This window comes from Carcharodon carcharias, chromosome X (assembly GCF_017639515.1).
Source record: "Carcharodon carcharias isolate sCarCar2 chromosome X, sCarCar2.pri, whole genome shotgun sequence".
NCBI lineage: Eukaryota > Metazoa > Chordata > Chondrichthyes > Lamniformes > Lamnidae > Carcharodon > Carcharodon carcharias.
In genome coordinates this window covers 19,338,492-19,353,986 of record NC_054507.1, presented here as the reverse complement: position 1 = coordinate 19,353,986, position 15,495 = coordinate 19,338,492, and the positions used below count along the sequence as shown (strand labels likewise).

Sequence of the window (15,495 nt, the reverse complement as noted above, 5' to 3'; positions counted from 1 at the left end):
GGTTTCCCAGCCTCTGATCTGCTTTTGTAGCCACAATATTTATATGGCTGGTCCAATTCAGGTTCTGATCAATGGTGATGTCAATCATGTCCCATTAAACTGCGAACCACACACTAAGAGTGTGGATCATACACTTCAAAGAAGCAATTTGAATTCACAAGATAATTACAGATGAGGAAGGCCAATTGCCCCATCTTGGTCCTTCCAGCCAGAAAGACTTGAAACTTTCTTCACACATCATCGAATTGTTTCTTAAACGATTGCTGAATTCTTGCGTCCACTGTTCAATTTGGGAGTTCAGTCCAAGTGTTGATCATTCTCTGTGAAGAAAATCTTCCTGATATCAGTCCTAAATTTCCTTAGGTCAGTGCTATTCACTAGAAAAATCATGAGGGCCAATTGGGATATTGGAAAATTTTAATCGGGCTACAAGTAGAATTTTAAAAATACTTATCGGGCAGGATTTTCACGTTAGCTGGTGGGTGCGCGCCCGATCCGCTCAAGCGTGAAATGACATGCGATGACAATAGTGCGGTCGGTGGGCGCGCGTGGGAATTGGCAGTGTGCCCGCCAATAACTAGAAGGCCTATTAAGGCCATTAAAGTGTTAATTAACTTAAATTTTTCACTGCCCACCCAGCCTAACGGTTGGTGGGCAGGCGAAAAGGCCAGGCGGCTTTTGCGTTTTTTTGGAAGCCTCATCCACGGGCGGGATGAGGTTTCCAAAAGCAAATAAAAAATTTTACATCTCATTCATAACATGTCCCTGCTCATGTGACAGAGTCACATGAGGGCACACGTTTTCCAGTGTGCTCCCGCACGCATGCATGAAGTTCCCCAGCTCATCCAGCTCGCACTCCTCCCCGCCCCCCCAACACAGGCAGCGCTGAGCGCTGCAGCACATGTTTCACGGTGGGTGGGTCTTAATTGGCCCGCCGGCGTGAAATCGCAGTCCGGCCCCAATTGTGGGTGGTGGTCGGCTTCCCGGCTGCCCCCGCCAAGCCTGCCCGACAAGGGAAAAGTTCTGCCCATGGGAATTTTTGGGTCAGTGGGCTGCTGCGATCAGCGGGCTTGGGAGCGACTGGGGAATGGACTGCTGACCGTGATCAGCCCCTGACTGTGATTTCACACTGGCGGGCCAATTAACGGCCAACCAGCAGGAAAGGCCCACTGAAACGCTCAGCGCTGCCGGGGTGGGGGTGGGAGGAGGGTGAACGCTGAAATTAGCGCAGGCGCCGGCAGAGCACGAAATGAAAGCTCCCTGAAGTCAGAGAGCTGCCTCAGGGAGCTGAAGAATTTAAAATTAATAAAGACAGAATATAAAATCAGGAAAAAATGTCCACACGTCAGATTGAGACACCTCAACATATGGATGATGAGAATTTTTTCAAAGCATTTTAATCTTTTTTTAAATTAATCACGGAAACCTCATTCCGCCCTTGGATGAAAAATTTCCTCAAAAATGCAAAGGATGCCCGGCCGATTCGTCCACCCGCCTACTGTAAGGTTGCACAGGCAGTGAAAAATTGCTAGTTTAATGGCCTTAAAAGGCCTCTCAATTGTCGGTGGGCGTGCTGCCGACACTAGCGTGCAGCTGTCGACCAAAATATCGCACGACGACATTATCACGCGTTATATTACTCCCAATCGGGTCGGGCATGCGCCCGCCTGTGGGACTTAAAATTCAGCCCATAGATTCATTGTGGCTTACTTCTTCAAAAAGGTATCTTGGTGTGTAAAAGGCAAAAACTGGTCATGCTAGTTAAAGACATTAGTAACTGTATACAGTACGCCAATTGTACAGTTATTAATGTGTTTAATAACTTACTAACACTTCATACTTACCTGCCATTGCCCGACGTTCCCACTCCCTGACCCTCCCTCCTACCATCAATCTCCTACTCCCTGACACTCCCTCTCGCCGCCTCTCTCATGCGTCCCAACCCTCCTTCTCGCCCAGTCACTCCCTCTCGTCCCCTCTCTCCCACTCTCTAACCTTTCCTCTCGCTCCCTCTATCCCTCCAGTTGCCTCTTTACCACTTCCCAAACCCCCCTCTTACCCCATCTCTCCCTCTCGCTGCCTCTCTCCCCCTCCCTGACCCTCCCTCGCACCCGTTCTTTCCCTCTTGCCACCCTTTCTCCCCCTCCATGTACCTCCTTCTCACCTCCTCTCTTCCCCCTACTACCTCTCTCCAACTCACCGACCCTCCTTCTCACCCCTCCCTGAATCTCCCTCTCAACCCCCTCTCCCTCTCGCTTCCTCCTACCACCTCTCTCCAGCTTGCTGATCCTCCCTCTCGCCCCCCTCTTCCTCCAAACGTCCCTCTACCATTTTCCGACCCCCTCTCTCACTCCCTCTCTCCCTCGCCCCGACCCTCCCTCTCACCCCCTCTCTCCCTCTCCCTGGCCCTCCGTTTCGTCCCCCTTTCCCTCTCCCTGACCCTCCCTCTCGCCCCCTCTCTCCCTCCAGCTGGCCCTTCCCGCTCCTCAACACCCCCCTCACCACCTCTCTCGCCCCCCAACCCCCTCTCCTGCTTGCCCCCCTCTCTCCCTCCATCTGGCCCTTTCTGCTCCTCAACCCTCCCTCTCGCCCCCTCTCTCCCCCCACCCCCTCTCTCCCACTCACCCCCATTCACTGCCTCCTCCCTCTCACTGCATCTCCCCCAGTTGACGCCTCTCTCTCTCTCACCCCTCTCTCCCACTTGCCCCCTCTGGCCCTCTCACGCCCTCTCTCCCATTCGCCGCCCCTTCCTTCTCACCACATCTCTCCAACTTTCCGCTTCTCTCTCTCTCAACCCCTCTCTCCTGCTTGCCAACACTCTCCCTCTTTCCACCTGTCCCTTTCACTGCCTTTCTTCTCCTCACCGCCTCTCTTCAGCGCGGCAGGGTCTTATGCCCTAACCTGATGAGATTAGAGGTGGGGAAGGCATTTAATCTGGTGGAAGGATGTCAGTGGGGATCCCTCCATCTTCCTGCCTCCACCCCGATGAACACTTAAGTGGGCAATTAATGCCCATTTATGGGCCTCATCCCACCATCACGGGGGGCTTGCCAGGCAGAGAGCATAAGCAAATCCTGATCGCGAGACCCAGCATCCGGGGGGAGGGGGGATTTGGTGGAGGTCCACTGAAAGCCAGGCTCCTTCCCTTGCTGACGACCTCCTCATCCCCATCTTCAGAGTGCCTCTTCTTGCAACACCCTGTCCACCATCACTCACTTGTGCCTGGTTCCTCCTCAATCCAGGGCCTCAGGTGGATGTAGCACTGGCGGCGGCCACTACCTCCCTGGCAGCGCTGCTGAGTACAGCAGAGCTGCTGGCCAATCAGACGGGAGGGCCTCTCAGTGGGAGGGGCTCCCTCCCCAGGGGCCCTTGATCCCAGAAAAGGACCACATGTTAAGTGCCTGAGTGGCACAATATGTGACACAGGTGTCATGCCAGCTCTCCAGCCGGCAGCCAAGACACCCAACGGCTTCAAAAGATTCTTTGAAGGAGTCACATGTGTTGTGGATAAAGGGGAACTGGCGGATGTACTGTACTTAGATTTCCAGAAGGCATTTGATAAAGTGCCACATCAAAGATCATTGTGGAAAATAAAAGCTCATGGTGTAGGGGGTAACATATTGGCGTTGATAGAAGATTGGCTAGCTAACAGGAAGCCGAGAGTTGGCATAAATGGGTCATTTACTGGTTGGCAGGATGTAATGAGTTGTGTGCCAAAGGGGTCAGTGCTGGGGCCTCAACTTTTTACAATTTATATCAATGACTTGGATGAAGGGACCAAAGGTATGATTGTTAAATTTACTGATGAGACAAAGATGGGTAGGAAACTAAGTTATGAAGAGGACATAAGAGGCTACAAAGTGACATAGATAGATTAAATGAATGGGCAAAGATCTGAAAAATGGAGCATCATGTGTGCAAATGTGAAATTGTTCATTTTGGCAGGAAGAATAAAAAAGAAGCTTATTATCTAAATAGTGAGAGATTGCAGAGCTCTGAGATGCAGAGGGATCTGGGTGTCCTAGTGCATGAGTTACAAAAGGCTAGTATGCAGGTACAGCAAATAATTAGGAAAGCTAATAGAATTTTATCATTTATTGTGAGGGGAATTGATTATAAAAGTAGGGAGGTTATGCTTCAGTTGTACAGGACATTGATGAGACCATATCTGGAGTATTGTGTACAGTATTGGTCTCCTTATTTAAGGAAGGATGTAAATGCATTGGAAGCAGCTCAGAGAAGGTTTACTAGACTAATACCTGGAATGAGCAGGTTGTCTGATGAGGAAAGGTTGGACAAGCTAGGCTTGTATCCAATGGAGTTTAGAAGAGTAAGAGGTGACTTGAATGAAACATATATGATCCTGAGGAGTCTTGACAGGGTGGAGGTGGAGAGGATGTTTCCTCTTGTGGGAGAATCTAAAACAAGGGATCAAGTGGGAGCATCAGGGAGGGAGGTGGTAAATGGGAAAGATGGAGCGAGTGGGAAAGTCGATGAATGGTGGAGAGGTGGCAAGCAGGCTGCAGGAAAGACAAGTACAGGCTGCACATTGAATACCATGGCTTTAGGTCATTCAGGCCCAGCAACGCTTAAGTGTTACCCTGCTCCAGTGTCTTGTGTGTCCCTCTATCTCCAGTGATCCAGTCATGAACTGCCCATGTGGTCTTTCTGCACCAGCACATCACTCTGTGCCCTACAAGAAAAAATGACACCTTTGCAAATTAGAAATCCATTCCTAATACAATGCACATTTTTGCAAAAACAGTCATGAAACTAACATTTGTTACTGTGAAATCTCAGTTGGAAATAGAGTCACTGAGAGCCAATCGAAAAAATAATCAATCTATACTCCCCAGATTTTCCTCACTTTCTCTCTTGAGTCTTACTTCATGTTGATGTCAAGCCCAGGCACTGACTGCTCCCATGACATTGAGTTTGAAATTACTAAGTATGGGATGTTTCCTGGAAGGCAAGAGGAAGCATCATGTCAGAGATCTTGTTCTCTGTGACGGAATCATACCTCTCGTCCTGTTTAATACCCCCTTTTTACTCTCACTGGCATTATAAATTATATTCCTGTATATTGCTCGTTGCATGTGAATGAGGAAGTGTTCTTTATCTCTCTCTTTCTCTCTCTATATATATATATATATATATATACACATATATATGGTGGGTGGGAAAGTGTCTTCTCTCTTTCTCTCTCTGCGTCAATCTCTTGGTGTGATATCTTTATATTATCTCCACTCATATTTTTTTTATATATCCAAAACTGGCGGCCATTAAACTAGCTGTAAAGTTCCTGATGAAGCATTTGACTAATGAAATTTAAATGGCAAAAAGCAGAATTCAAAGACTACTTTAAAAACACAACATGAAGAAAAGGCATGATATTACCTGAGGATGAGCTAGGCAAGTCTCAGCACGGTAAACTGAGCTGGGTTTGAGACTATGTCAGGCCTGTCACAAATACACATCAGTGACACCTAGTTAGAGGCTGTCACAAAATCACTCTTCTTACCACTTACCAGCTTTCCTTTTTTAATGATCCAACAAAATGATGACTTTACATATCGAGGAGAAACAAATTCTTTTTCTTTATTGAAGCCTGTTGACTGGGCCTCTTCCCTCTGGAGTATTGGCACTGAATCCATCCTAGGAAGACGTAATCAAAGTTGTCTCCTGCTGATGTTTCTTAAGATTCAGAGATCAAACGTGTCAAGACGTTCTCAGTTGTGGTCTTCTTCATGGTAAAAACTATCCAATGTACGAATCCAGCAAAAGGTATCCATGCATGAAATTATATCCATCAGTGGCCCCTTTGTGATTCCCCCCAGATGACTGACTGATATTCAACACTGAACCAATCAATGTGTACAGGTTGTCCTGTTACAAACACTGCCTCCAAATCTTGGACTTGCTCTTTGGGTATCCTGGTTCTGTGAGTAACTGATTGTTGATACGTCAGCATTTATCCCCCATGAATAAGTAAATCTTGCTTCATAAAAAGAGAATTTGCTAGAAACAGTCCACAGGTCAGGCAGCATCTGTGGAGAGATAGAAATAAAGTTCATGTTTCAGGTCAGTGACTTTTTTCCACAAGTAAATCTCACCATTTTTCCAAGTGATTGCAGCATCGAGGTTTGATGGTGAACAGGTTGCCGATATTCTTTGGAGAACTGCTGAGGTTGTTTCAGTGGTTTGCTTCCTGCTGCCAGTAACCATCGTCCTACAGTAAGACAAAAAGACAATGTCAATATTTCCTGCTCTGTGGTGATTACCAAAGTTGTGCACAGCAAGATCCCGCAAAATGAAATTAGATAATTTGGCAGACAATCTGCCTTGGTGGTGGTAATTAAGGGAGGAAAGTTGGCCAGGACACTGAGAAAACTCTCTTCTTCAAATAGTGCCATGGGGTCTTTTATATTGTGGAGCTCGATTTAACATCTCATTTGAAAGTGGCAGCTCTGACCGTGCAGCATTCCCTCAGTACTGCATGAAAGTGTGAACCTAGAATATGTGCTTAAGTGCAGGTTTTGGGCTTGAATCCATGATCCCTCACACAGAAGCAAGAGTGATAACTACCTAACCAAGGCTAACACATGTGATACAACTATAAGTGATAGGAGAGGGGAAAAACCAACAGCATTAATGAAATGAAAAGCTGCTGCTTTATGTCACCAGAAAGAATGAACTTACATTTATATAGCACCTTTCATAACCTGCAGATGTCCCAAAGTGCTTCACAGCCAATGAAGTACTTTTGGAGGTGTTGTAGCATTTTATCAAATTAAGGAAATTTCCATTACTATGCCCTTTTGCCTTGCACCATCATCCTTTTTGTCATTTAATCTCTCCTGTCTTCTAAATTATCACAGACCTTCCCTTTCATTCTTCTCTCCCACCTTTCCCTACCTCTGTATTTGCTTAAAACCTGTTTCCCAGTCCTGATGAAAGGTCATCGACCTAAAACATTAACTCTGTTTCTCTCTCTACAGAGGCTGCCAGACCTGCTGTTATTTCCAGCATCCACAACATTTAGCTTTTGTGTAAGACAGTGTTGGATAAGCGAGGCAATGCACAATGTTGCCATTGTCAATCACCCAACTTTCCTTGGTTTCCCATTACAGATAACAAGTGGCCATTGATATTCAAGCACATTTTAAAGAGTTGAACATTTCCTTTCCTGTTTTCTTTCATTTGTGTTATATATGAGCAGATTTGAAGTTCTGTTTCTCATAGCGAGGCAGAGGTTATGATGTCTCAAGTTGAGTGGAAGCGAGGGAGCGACAGGCACCCTCAATCACAGTGTTTAAACTGCCTGGTCCTTCCCCTACAAACACACAATGAAATGCCTGCATTGAAAATTATTCTAGGAGCAATGGACCAAACTGACCACTCTTCAACAAACATTAACTTGTGTTTCTCAAGCATTCTTTTTAATGCATAATTCATAGATCATTGAGATTAAAGTCTCTGTGGCAAATGCCATCCTAGCTCCTTATTTCATTGGCTGATTTCATGTGCCCATAAACCTCCAGGATAGCACATGTGGTATTGATCAGGGAAACACTCAATGCCAGTGCCCTTACTGGCTACTTATGAAAACTGACATCTGATGATCAGACAGCAGTGCTGTCTATCTAGGATCTGTTTATATCACAGGGTGTAAAGTAAGCAAGTGCGAAAGGAGACTGATGTTACCTGGGAATAAGTCAGTTTAATCTCATCACAGAACACTAAACAGGGGTTAAGGTCCAGGGTAAGACCAGTCCCAAATATACATTAGTTACATCCAGTTAGAGACTCTCACAATATCAGACTTCTATACACTGGCCTGCTTTTGTTATATAAAAAAGATTCCAGTCCTACCCAAACGTTGAAGCCTGTTGACTGGGCCTCTTCCCTCTGGAGAACCAGCACTGAATCCATCCTAGGAATGCGTGATCAAAGTTGTCTCCTGTTGATGCTTGTTAAGATTCAGAGATCAAACATGTCGAGACGTTCTCAGTTGTGGTCTTCCCCACGGTATAAAAACTATCCAATGTACGAATCCAGCAAAAGGTATCCATGTATGAAATTATATCCATCAGTGGCCCCTTTGTGATTCCCCCCAGATGACTGACTGATATTCAACATTGAACCAATCAATGTGTACAGGTTGTCCTGTTACAAACACTGCATCCAAATCTTGGACTTGCTCTTTGGGTATCCTGTTTCTGTGAGTAACTGATTGTTGACATGTCAGTATTTATCCCCCATGAATAAGCAAATCTTGCTTCGTAAAAAGAGAATTTGCTAGAAGCATTCCACAGGTCAGGCAGCATCTGTGGAGAGATAGAAATAAAGTTCATGTTTCAGATCAGTGACCTTCTTCCACAAGTAAATCTCACCATTTTTCCAAGTGATTGCAGCATCGAGGTTTGATGGTGAACAGGTTGCCAATGTTCTTTGGAGAACTGCTGAGGTTGTTCCAGTGGTTTGCCTCCCACTGCCAGTAACCATCGTCCTACAGTAAGACAAAAAGACAATGTCAACATTTCCAGTTCTGCATGGACTGAGCCGATATCAGGCAGGAACTTGATAATTGGACTTAGTTTTCTACTGACTGAGATGTGCTGGAAAGTGCTCATATGTGGAGTTCAGGTGGGGACAAGGATAGGAACAATGGTTAGAGAAGAATCTTCCCTAGTTAGATCAGCACCAACAGGGGAGCAAGGCAGATCTCTGGATAGGAAAATACTTCTTTTTGTTTACAACCATCGATTATGTGAGGGATCGTGGAACCCTGGTCAATCCAAAGAACACCCCAACCACACAAAATCATATGTTAAAAATGACTGTGCTAATCAGATAAGCATTGTCTATCAAAGATACGTTGATATCATTGCATGTAAAATAAGCAAATGTGAAGGGAGACTGATGTTACCTATGGGTGAACTAATTGAGTCTTAGCACTGGGCTGGCTTTGAGGCCTGTCATGAGTACACATCTGTGTCATCCAGTTATAACCCCCACAAAATCACTTTTCTTATCACTTACCACCTTTCATTTTTAAGATTAAAAGATGACTTTACATATCGAGGGGAAACAAATTCCTTTTCTTTGTTGAAGCCTGTTGACTGGGCCTCTTCACTTTGGAGAACCAGCACTGAATCCATCCTAGGAATACGTAATCAAAGTTGTCTCCTGCTGATGTTTCTTAAGATTCAGAGATCAAACGTGTCGAGATGTTCTCAGTTGTGGTCTTCTTCATGGTAAAAACTATCCAATGTACGAATCCAGCAAAAGGTATCCATGCATGAAATTATATCCATCAGTGGCCCCTTTGTGATTCCCCCCAGATGACTGACTGATATTCAACATTGAACCAATCAATGTGTACAGGTCGCCCTGTTACAAACACTGCCTCCAAATCTTGGACTTGCTCTTTGGGTATCCTGTTTCTGTGAGTAACTGACTGTTGACACGTCAGTATTTATCCCCCATGAATAAGTAAATCTTGCTTCATAAAAAGAGAATTTGCCAGAAGCATTCCACAAGTCAGGTGGCATCTGTGGAGAGATAGAAATAAAGTTCATGTTTCAGATCAGTGACCTTCTTCCACAAGTAAATCTCACCATTTTTCCAAGTGATTGCAGCATCGAGGTTTGATGGCGAACAGGTTGCCAATGTTCTTTGGAGAACTGCTGAGGTTGTTCCAGTGGTTTGCCTCCCACTGCCAGTAACCATCGTCCTACAGTAAGACAAAAAGACAATGTCAACATTTCTAGTTCTGCATGGACTGAGCCGATATCAGGCAGGAACTTGATAATTGGACTCAATGACACTGGGCTGGATTTCTGCACTGGTTTTCTGCTGACTGAGTTGTGCTGGATAGTGCTCACATGTGGAGTTCAGGTGGGGACAAGAATAGGAACAATGGTTAGAGAAGAACCTTCCCTAGTTAGATCAGCACCAACAGGGGAGCAAGGCAGATCTCTGGATAGGAAAATACTTCTTTTTGTTTACAACCATCGATTACGTGAGGGATCGTGGAACCCTGGTCAATCCAAAGAACACCCCAACCACACAAAATCATATATTAAAAATGACTGTGCTAATCAGATAAGCATTGTCTATCAAAGATACGTTGATATCATTGCATGTAAAATAAGCAAATGTGAAGGGAGACTGATGTTACCTATGGGTGAGCTAATTGAGTCTTAGCACTGGGCTGGCTTTGAGGCCTGTCATGAGTACACATCTGTGTCATCCAGTTATAACCCCCATAAAATCACTTTTCTTATCACTTACCACCTTTCATTTTTAAGATTAAAAGATGACTTTACATATCGAGGGGAAACAAATTCCTTTTCTTTGTTGAAGCCTGTTGACTGGGCCTCTTCCCTCTGGAGAACCAGCACTGAATCTATCCTAGGAATACGTAATCAAAGTTGTCTCCTGCTGATGTTTCTTAAGATTCAGAGATCAAATGTGTCGAGACGTTCTCAGTTGTGGTCTTCTTCATGGTAAAAACTATCCAATGTACGAATCCAGCAAAAGGTATCCATGCATGAAATTATATCCATCAGTGGCCCCTTTGTGATTCCCCCCAGATGACTGACTGATATTCAACACTGAACCAATCAATGTGTACAGGTCACCCTGTTACAAACACTGCATCCAAATCTTGGACTTGCTCTTTGGGTATCCTGGTTCTGTGAGTAACTGATTGTTGACACGTCAGTATCTATCCCCCATGAATAAGCAAATCTTGCGTCATAAAAAGAGAATTTGCTAGAAACATTCCACAGGCCAGGCAGCATTTGTGGAGAGATAGAAATAAAGTTAATGTTTCATGTCAGTGACCTTTTGCCACAAATAAATCTCGCCATTTTTCCAAGTGATTGCAGCGTCAAGGTTTGATGGTGAACAGGTTGCCAATGTTCTTTGGAGAACTGCTGAGGTTGTTCCAGTTTGCTTCCCACTGCCAGTAACCATCGTCCTACAGTAAGACAAAAAGACAATGTCAACATTTCTAGTTCTGCGTGGACTGAGCCGATATCAGGCAGGCCAGAGGCAGGAACCTGATAACTGGACTGAGTAACAAGATTGTGCTGAACTCAAGATAAGCCATGAAACCAAAGCTGAGAATCCTGGTATGCTCCATCGCACCAATTTTGACATACGGAAATGAGTGTTGGGTGATCAGTGAAACAATGCAGAGAAGAATTGAGGCTGAAGAGTCATGGTGTTTGAGGCGAATAATGAAGATATCTTGGACAATTCACACTACCAATGAAGAGGTGCTCGTAAAATCTGAGTCCGAAAGAACTGTGCTGACCAAGATCAGGAAGAGACAGTTGGAATTCCTTGGTCACGCAATAAGAAATTATGATTCAGAAAGTCTGATGCTGATGGGAAAGATTGATGGCAAAAGAGATCAGGGTAGACAAAGACGATCTTTCTAAAGAGCCTCACCAACTGGATGATGTTATCACCAATGAAGATGATCCACGTCTCTAGAGCAAGATTAACATGGAAGTCCATGGTTACAAATGCCCTCTTAGGGCATGGTACCTGAAGAGATGGAAGAGTCACTGGGCTGGATTCCTGCACTAGGTTCCTACTCAGTAAGACATGTTGGAGAGTGCTCATGTGTGGACTTCCGATGAGGACATGAACAGGAACAGCTGTGAGGGAAGAACCTCCCCTAGTTCGATCACCTTTAGCAGAGGAGCAGGGGAAATAAATGTTTCTTTTTCAATCTACGGAAATGGACACTTATGAAGGTGACAGTTTTTCCAAATTAATTTCTATGGAAGCTTTATAATTTTTGTTTAAAGCCCTTGAAACAACTGGCTCCTGGCATTTATTTTATCTCTAAAATTTCAAATTAGTTTTTATTTAAGCCCTGATCAGTTCCCTCTTCCATGGTCCTATTATCTAAACTCTCAGACACAAATGAACTTTCCAATTCCACACTGACTCCAATGTCTTCCCGAGTTAGAATTTCTCCACATGGAATCCGCCTTCCATTTCATCCTGAATTCAATCAAAACTCTGCAAACAGACCAGGACACCCTGCTTCTGTGAGGGCCAGCTTTCCCTTCATAGTTACTATAATGCCTGTTGTGGTTCATTGTTACTCAGGATGTCAGGCAAATGGCAGATCAGGGTGCCACACACCGTGCAGAGAGCTCCCTAGAGTTGCAGATTGGTGCACCAGATTATCAGATTGATCAATGAAGCTGGAGTGAGATGGAGCATTGTCACACGATTGTGTGTGCTTACTGGCAGTCTCTGCTGCTGGGCAGCTTTGGAACAACACTCTGTCATGGAGCACAATTATGAAGCAATCGCTTGTACTGTTATGCAGTTAGTCAGAATCAACTTAGCATATCTATTTAATCACCTAACACCATTGTGGGAGCACAGTCAACACCATGTCTGCAGCAGTTCAAGTAGGCCCAAAGCCACCTTCCCAGGGATGGGCAATAAATATTGGTCTGGCCTCACTGCAATGAATTGCCATTAACCTTGTGAACCACTCACTCAGAGGGTACAATGTGGATCACACACCTCACAGAAGCAATTTGAATTCACAAGATAACTACAGATGAGAAAGGTTAATTGCCCCATCTTAGTCCACCCAGCCAGATAGTGTCGACACACCCCCACTGCAGCTGATTCCTGGGTTCTTGCATCAATTTGGGAGTTCAGTCCAAGTGTTGATCATTGTCTGTGAAGAAAATCTTCCTGATATCAGTCCTAATTTTCCCTTTTATTGGTTTAAACCTGTGAACCTCCTTGGCTTACACTCACAATTTAATTTAAACTCATCTGGATTTATCTTTTCCATATTGTTCACCATCACGTGGACCTCTGTTCGATCACCTTACCTCATTCAGGCCCAGCAGTGCTTCGATGTTACCCTGCTCCAGTGTCTAGTGTGTCCCTCTATCTCCAGTCCTCCAGGCATGAATGTGGTCTTTCTATTCCAGTACATCGCTCTGTATCCTGCAAGAAAAAGTAACAGCTTTGCAAATTAGAAATCCATTCCTAATACAATGCACATTTTGGAAAATACAGTCATTGTGAAACTTTAACATTTGTTACTATGAAATCTCAGAACCAAATTGAATCACTGAGCCATTTGAAACAAAAAATTCAATCTCTGCTTCCCAAGATTTTCCTCATTTCTGCCCCACTGCCACTTTTGTCTCTTGAGTTTTGCCAGGATACAGTTTCATGGACACTAACATCCTTATGAGCACGCACTAATTGTCACCTTTCAAGCGTAAATGTCAATAGTCCAAAGGCTGTTCAACTGTGCAAGTTGTCCCAATCAAGCTGAATTGTGTCTTTACATATATCAGCTTTCCACCAGGGGTCACTGAAGAGCTATCTGGCATAGGATCCCCAGCTGATGTTTAGAACTAGACACCTTCCGAAAAATACAGTTAAAAATTCTTGCCAGGAGCCTTGAGGCCTGAATGAGAAAATAGCATGTCCAATTGATTTCCAGTCAGGGCTCCCAGCTGCAGTGACCAGATCAGATTAAGGAATGTTACAGGCCTTTTGGAAGCTGCTCTCCCTCTTCCCCTGCGTGCCCACCTGCCCCCCCCACCCCAATTCCCCATCCAAATAAAGCCAACATTGTTCCTCTCCAAATTTCAAATTTGTCCTGTGTCCAAGGACGACTGAGTTCTCCAAATCAGCCTTTTGTTCTTTGTAAGAAGGTGTGTATTTCCCACATTGAACTGGCACTTGTCTCGTGTATTAGTCGATCGTGCCAAGACCAGGCACTGACCCATCTCTCCTCCTCACTTTTACATGATTTGTAGTTAAGTTTGAAATTAATGAACGCAACATGTTCCCCAGAAGGAAGGACTAAGAATTATTGCATATGTTGGAGACTGTGTTCCTTGTAGGGACACAGGACTCAGGAGCAGGAGTAGCCCATTCAGCCCTTCGAGCCTGCTCCGCCATTCAATAAAATCATGGCTGATCTGGTTGTGATCTCAACTCTACTTTGCCACCTGCCCCCCCATAACCCTTAATCTGTCTAAAAGCCTTGAATAAATTCAGTGACCCAGCCTCTACTGCTTTCTGGGGAAGGGAATTCCACATACTAATGACCCCTTGAGAGAAAAAGTTTCTCCTCATTTCTGTCTTAAATGGTAGGCCTCTTTTCCTTAAACTGTGTCCCTGTAGTTCTAATCTCTCCCAAAAGTGGAAACATCCTCCTAGTATCCACCCTATCAAGTCCCCTCAGGCTCTTATATGTTTCAATAAGATCACCTCTCAATGTTCTAAACTCCAATAGGTATAGGCCCAACCTGTTCAACCTTTCCCCGTAAGATAAACTCTTCATCCCAGGGATGAGTCGAGTGAACTTTCTCTGAACTGCTTCCAATGTAATTATATCCTTTTTCAAATAAGGAGACCAAAACTGTACGCAGTATATACTCCAGATGTGGTCTCACCAAGACCCTGTACAGCTGCAATACAACATCACTATTTTTATATTCCATTCCCCTTGCAATAAGTGCCAACATTCCATTTGCCTTCCTAATCACTTTCTGTATATTAACTGCATACTAACTTTTTGGATTCATGTACCAGGACACCCATATCCCTCTTTTTTATTCATTCATGGAATGTGGGCTTTGCTGGCTAGGGCAGCATTTATTGCCCATCCCTAATTGCCCTTGAGAAGGTGGTGGCGAGCTACCTTCTTGAACCGCTGCAGCCCATGTGGTGTAGGTACACCCACAGTGCTGTTAGGGAGGGAGCTTCAGGATTTTGACCCAGCGACAGTGAAGGAACGGCAATATATTTCCAAGTCAGGATGGTGAATGGACCACCAAGTTCTGCAATTTCTCTCCATTTAAATTGTATACTGTTTTTCTATTCTTCCTGCCAAAGTGGACAAGTTCACATTTTGCTACATTATTTCTATATCTGCCAAGTTTTTTGCCCACTCACTTAACCTGTCTATATCCTTTTGCAGACTCTCTATCTCCTCTTGACAACTTACTTTCCTATCTATCTTGGTGTCAATGGGAAATTTAGCTACCATACAATTCAGTCCCTTCACCCAACTCACTGATATAGATTGTAAATAGTTGAGGACCCAGCACTGATCCCTGTGGCATTCCATTAGTTACAGCTTGCCAACCTGAAAAAGACCTACTTATCCCTACTTTCTGCTTCCTGTTAGCTAACTAATCCTCTATCCATGCTAATATGTTACCCGCTACATCATGTAGCTCTGTTAATTAAGGATGACATCAGTACAGTAGTGAGAGATGACCTTGGCTCGATGTAGAATCAGTTTGGGTAGAGATAATAATAGTAAAAGTAAGAGGTCACTTGTGGGAGTAGTTTATAAGCTCCCTCACAGTAGTTACATGGTAGGACAGGGTATCCAGGAAGAAATAAATGGGGTGTGTAAGAAAAGTACTGCAATAATCATGGGTGACTTTAATCTCATTTTCTCCCTCTGAC

The 15,495-nt window shown here is 44.5% G+C and overlaps 1 protein-coding gene across 4 annotated transcripts in view; it reads right to left on the bottom strand.

Moving 5' to 3' along the window:
- Window positions 1-4,311: 4,311 nt before the first annotated feature.
- Window positions 4,312-15,495, bottom strand: part of pym1 (PYM homolog 1, exon junction complex associated factor) — a 94,522-nt gene continuing 83,338 nt past the window's right edge. For 3 of the 4 annotated variants that reach the window (XR_005941964.1, XR_005941963.1, XR_005941965.1), the window contains 6 exons: window positions 12,885-13,002; window positions 10,297-10,987; window positions 9,043-9,736; window positions 7,873-8,509; window positions 5,529-6,229; window positions 4,312-4,693 (listed from right to left, as the gene is read on the bottom strand). The gene's annotated coding sequence lies outside the window, so the exon portion shown is untranslated. The remainder of the gene's footprint in view (window positions 4,694-5,528; window positions 6,230-7,872; window positions 8,510-9,042; window positions 9,737-10,296; window positions 10,988-12,884; window positions 13,003-15,495) is intronic. The other variant, XR_005941966.1, reaches the window with a different exon arrangement.